A 5,849-nucleotide genomic window follows, 5' to 3' on the forward strand; every position below is an offset into this window, starting at 1 on the left:
TTTCTACCTGTTTAACTTTTATAATGTGAAAACATGGCCTTGCATCACATCTGGTATGTACACGCTAGGCTCATACGTTAAACAGCTGATTATGAGTAGAAAAGGGTAGGTAATTCTTACTATAGCAGGGAAGTTCAATATTCATCTATGTGAAAGTGCTACTGTAGTACTGAATGCTACCCAAAGGTTTCTACTGCCCAAAGAGTTACAGTTAGAACATACAAAAGATGGAACCAACTTGACTACCTTATTAGATGATTTTAACCTCGTATTTACCATGGATAAATTGTGGTTGGAGTGACTGTGACATATACGGGAAGAGGTTGGAACTCTATTGTTAATTTTGCTTTTGTCTCTGCCCAGATATATGATATGATCTCTAATTTTAGCATTTCTGCACAACTATTTACTTAGCACAATCCACTGAACTTACTGTTGAAAGCGTAACGTAAGCACTTGGGGAGAACCCTAAGGTCCCATGTTGCGCCTCAGCCACATTGTCTGGGGAGACATTTAGAATGGGTCCCAGGATTCCGGCTGCTTATTCCTGCTGCTGGGGGCTGAACTTCAAACGCGGGCGCTTCAAAGCACGCCGCCTTGCCCGCTGCTTGTTGCTGCCTGCTGTGACCTGACTCCTGGTGGGACTCGCAGTCCCAGGATTCCGGCTGCTGATTCCGGCTGGTGGGAGCTGGATTTCAAACGTGGGCGCTTCAAAGCGCGCCGCGTTGCCCCACTGCACGGGCCAAGGGCGGGCCCATCCACACCCGTCTAAGACAGTCTCGAGTCTGGGCCGGGCAATCCCTATGAGCTTCAAGGTAGGATTGTTGAAGATTCGTGTTCCTGCTCTTGTCTAGTGCTTACCCTCTGCTGTGTAGTTCTCTTAAATATCCACTGGGGAAGCGAAAGGCAAAAGGAAGTCCTGTTGCAGGCCATGCACAAACTAAGATACCAAAGCTTTTTTAATCTACATATCCTCTTTCCAATTGCGTAGTGAAGGAAATTGACACATTGATTGAAGAGGTAGAATCTATCTTAATTAAAAAGGAGAAAAATCTGCGAAAGGGTTTGAAAAATGGCACTCCTACACCCTTTTTGTCTACTAGACTGCCCTGCAAAAGCAGCACTCAATCCAATACTGCCCTCCCACAGGGGTCAGTGTCTCTGGAAGGTAGTACGAACACTAGTCTGCCAGCATCTATTTCTTTCCAACTTAACTCAGAAGCTCCATTAGAAAGTGCGATTATTTATGAAATCCCTTGTTCTAATCGCTTTTCTTCCTTGGAATAGCAGGACCACACGAATGGCCAAGAAGGTCTCTCCACCCTCTTGCGACGTGCTGATCAACAACCTCCTGAAGCTTGTAGCATATTGCCCCAGGAGGATCTAGTCCCTTTGGTGATTGGTCTAAAAAAGGAAGTGGGAGAACTGAAATCACTAATGGCAGAAATACTTAACACCCTTAGATCTATTGGCCCGAGGAGAGTCTCTTATTCTAATCCTGAGGGGTGCACTCTTCATCCCATGGATCTGTGTCGAACTCAAGCAGCTGTTTCCGGCCCAAGAGGTATGCCCAGGCCCCTGGATCCCCTCCAGCTAAATCTGTTAATATTTGACATCTTAGGGGGGATGCTAAAGTGCCATCGGGCATCATCCACGTGTGGAATTGGAGTGGGATTCGACATCTGCTTATGGTCATCCCACATATTTTAACAATGGTAATCCCATTTAAATGTGCAAAGTCCCCCCATTACCTTCTAACACTTGGGAAGATAAAGCCTCACTCTTAAACAAGGTCTCACATTGGTTACGCCACACTAGACAATGTGGCCCTGTCCTGCCATTTGATAAAGTTTGTTTTGACCAATGACTTTGTGTTTCACCACTGCGCATATTAGTTGCTCAATGTTCACCAGTAGCACATGGTATGTTTTGTTCAGTTGAGCCGCCTATTGGCTTTGACATGGCATTAGCCATTACTTTCTGTATTCAGTTTAGCAGTCTATGGGCTTTGACATTGCATTAGTCATTACATTCTGTATTGTGCCTATTGGCTTTGACATGGCATTAGCCATTACTTTCTGTATTCAGTTGAGCCGCCTATGGGCTTTGACATTGCATTAGCCATTACATTCTGTATTCTGCCTATTGGCTTTGACACGCTGTATCCAGTCTAGCCGCCTATTGGCTTTGACATTGCATGCCTATTGACTTTGACATGATGTATTCAATTTAGCTGCCTATTGACTTTGACATGCTATTAGATATTCTGCCTATTGGCTTTGACATGATATTATATATTGCATTTTGTATTCAGCTTAACTGCCTATTGGCTTTGACATGATATTCAGCTCCGCTGCCTATTGGCTTTGACATGATATTATACATTGCATTTTATATTCAGCTCAGCTGCCTATGGGCTTTGACATGATATAAGACATTGCATTTTGTATTCAGCTTAGATGCCTATTGGCTTTGACATGACACTAGACATTGCATTTGATATTTAGGTTAGCTGCCTATTGCCTTTAACATGACATTGCATTTGATATTTAGGTTAGCTGCCCATTGCCTTTAACGTGGAGTTCTGTATTTTTCCAAGCTGTGTTTTTGCACCAGAGAACCAAGATGTTTTGCTCTCACAGTAGACTAGACCTGATAAGAGAGAGTACATGGGCGTCGTTTCTCTTCCCTTGAGCTTGGGAACAGGAGTAGTCTTGGAGACCTGGCCAGTCTCCAAAAGGCTTGCTCAGTTTCCCAGGTCTGAGAGGAGGGGGCACACCTTTGTAACGAATGTAACAGGCTGCAGAGAGTCAGATTCGAATCTGCCGGACCTCGTGCTGGAGCTTGGCGCAGGCTGCCAGCAATCCCGTGTGGGTAGATGAATCTCTCTTTCTCGCGGCTGACAGGGGTCCTCAGCTTGCAGACCTTAGAAAGATGAAGCTGTGAATAGTTCCCACACGGTGAAGTATTTGTTTTGCTTTGCATTCAATATCTTATAAATATAACCTGCTGTGTATATTGCAAACTGATATATTTTGTTTGATTAACGCGGACTTGAAAGCTACTAATTCGTCATTCATTCATAAACATTGTGGTTGGGGAAGAATAAAATAACAATAAAAGTCTTCTTTGACCTCAGAAGTGCATTTCTGTTGTGTTATGTTAGTGCTTAGAAACTAAATAAGAGGAAAGCACTACAATTGGTACCTGGAGTCGTGGGGTGTCGGTCATTAAGAGGTGATTAAAAGGGGTTTGACGAGTTAGTAGATTTCTAAGTGCACACTTTAAAAGTGTAATTGTTTTTTTGTTGTTTGGAGAATTACAGAAATTGTTTTCTGTTTGGAGAATCACAGTAGCACGGCAGACCATGTCTGAGAATACATGTGTTGATGAACTGCCTGATGGTGCTAAGAAAAACTGTGAATTGTTTTCTGTTTGGGGAATTACAGAAGAAAATGCATGTGTAGCTAAAAGGCCTGATAATGTTTTGAGAAATAATTCCCGTTGTATATATGTAGAAAACGTGTGTTTTGGAAGTAATGATGACAGAAAGGTCTGGATACCTTTATCTGCTTACAGAGAAATGCAGGAGAAATGTAGGAAGTTGGAACATGAAAATAGGAATTTACGTGAGCAAATTAGCCAGGATACGATAATTCAAAATAATGCTGAAAGTTATAAAAATGAAGAATCTTTCTTGTCCCATTCCAGTAATGAGGGGGTTAAGAGAGCTCCGAGCTGCACTGAGTTTCCGTGTGAGCCAGGGTTTTTGGCAGCCAAAATGCATTCCTTAACTGATAACACGGAGGAGAGAGACCAGAATGTGATTTACGAGTTACCGTTGCAAAATGCACAAGTAAAACGAAGGATTTTAGAGCAAGACACCCCGAGTTTCATTAGCTTGTTTGATTTTTGGAAAAAGAATAGCCCTCATTTGAGAGAAATCCTAACACTTTTGTACATGGTCACTGTGAAAAATAATATGCAGCTGCGCGCTTGTGATTTGGCAAATGAAATAATGCAGACTTTAGGTTTCTGCGCAGTGCAAGAAGGAAATACTTATGTATATTTAAATCATGAACAAGGAAAGAAAATAGTGCCCCTAGCTAGAATCATACAATGGATCTGGTACTTGCAAGACAGGGCTAGAGTACCACAGATAAAAGAATTACCAATGAAATTGTGTGCACCATTTGAATTCGTGTCCACTGAAGATAAAAAGCATGTTTGTTTTACTAATGATTCATTGACTGAAATGTTGTTTTCTGGCACCGTAGAAGGAACAGCGTTGTATAATGTGTGTCAGATTTTAAAGCAAGAGCTACGTGAGATGTGTCATTTTTACGCTGATTTTTGGTTCTTTGATAATGTTTTAGCCACATGGCTTGTACCTAACTGGTTCAATTACCTTGCAGATGTTAATGAGAAAAATGCAGAGAGAGAAGTGTTCACCCAGAATTCTGCCTTAGTGGGGATGGCTATGTGGGTGCCCCAGAAATGTGAAAAGGCCACTTACAGGTGGGCAGAGATGAGAGAGATGCCCATTCCCCTAGATTTGATAAAAACTGTGCAGCACGCACAAAAGCAATCTGTCATGCAAGCAGTCACAGAGCAGTTGGGGAGAGGAAAGTTACCAGAACAGAAATGGCAAATTGATCAGGTTTTAGGGAGAGTGATTGCTGCAAATTACCAAGGAAAAATCGAAATTATGCTGATACCTAGAAAAGAATCTGATTCATTCATACAAATTGGAGACAGAATGGCCCAACTTGACAAAAATGCAGTGAATGGAGGTTTGGTAAAGAAGGAGTCTGCCCCAGCCCTTCTGACAGTGCAAGAAAAGGGGAGCTGTGGCGCAGCAGATAAAAACCTCAGTGCTGATGTGTGGGCTGAAGCCCCAAGTGATCCTCCAGAACCTGCAGAAAATATAACAAAGGGCCTCAAAAACGTCCTGCTGATTATAAAACAGGGAAAGAAAGAGGAAGGGTGCAGTTTAAATGAAAAATGTTATTTGCAAGAAAAGTCATACTTGTTTCTTTTGCAGATCCGACCACGTTTCGCCACTGTCCCTGAGTGTGCTGTGTGGTCCCCCTTCCGGTGTGTGCGTGTGGGGTCGGGGAAGGGACCGAATCCCCAACCTGAACCTGGCTGAGTAAAGTGCCAGCACCATGGATCCATTTTGCGCAAACTGCGCCTTCAGTTCAAGTTCAACTTGTTTGCTGTGTTTTTTTTTTTTTCCCTCTCGTATGGAACTCTGACTTTTGCTTACCTTCCAGAAAACCTTTCAGGTGGACCGTGCACCTTTACATGAGCAGAACTCATGCCACATCAAATTGCTAACACTGTTGAATTAGAGACTCATTCAGAAAAAAAAAAAAAAAAAAATTGCCCAGTCTTTTCTATGTAGATGTATCTGATGTGAAAGGTTATGAGATCAATGTGTTAATTCACTTCTATTGCTTTACAGGGATTGCTTTGATCATTGAAATTTGATTTGATCATAATGTTTTTTTTTGTGCTGATGTTTTTTTGTTTGTTTGAAATATGAGATATGTGAAACAAAAATTCATTGGTCAAAGGGCGGAATGTCCTGCCATTTGATAAAGTTTGTTTTGACCAATGACTTTGTGTTTCACCACTGCGCATATTAGTTGCTCAATGTTCACCAGTAGCACATGGTATGTTTTGTTCAGTTGAGCCGCCTATTGGCTTTGACATGGCATTAGCCATTACTTTCTGTATTCAGTTTAGCCGTCTATGGGCTTTGACATTGCATTAGTCATTACATTCTGTATTGTGCCTATTGGCTTTGACATGGCATTAGCCATTACTTTCTGTATTCAGTTGAG

General features: G+C 42.1%; 1 long non-coding RNA gene across 1 annotated transcript; it reads left to right on the forward strand.

Annotated features, from left to right (window-relative positions):
- Positions 1-1,855: 1,855 nt before the first annotated feature.
- LOC138300840 (uncharacterized) lies at positions 1,856-5,393 on the forward strand. Its single transcript, XR_011205023.1, has 2 exons — positions 1,856-2,960; positions 5,045-5,393. It is a non-coding gene; the product is annotated as an uncharacterized lncRNA (long non-coding RNA).
- Positions 5,394-5,849: the final 456 nt, after the last annotated feature.

The sequence above is a fragment of the Pleurodeles waltl genome, chromosome 6, assembly GCF_031143425.1.
Source record: "Pleurodeles waltl isolate 20211129_DDA chromosome 6, aPleWal1.hap1.20221129, whole genome shotgun sequence".
Classification (NCBI taxonomy): Eukaryota; Metazoa; Chordata; class Amphibia; order Caudata; family Salamandridae; genus Pleurodeles; species Pleurodeles waltl.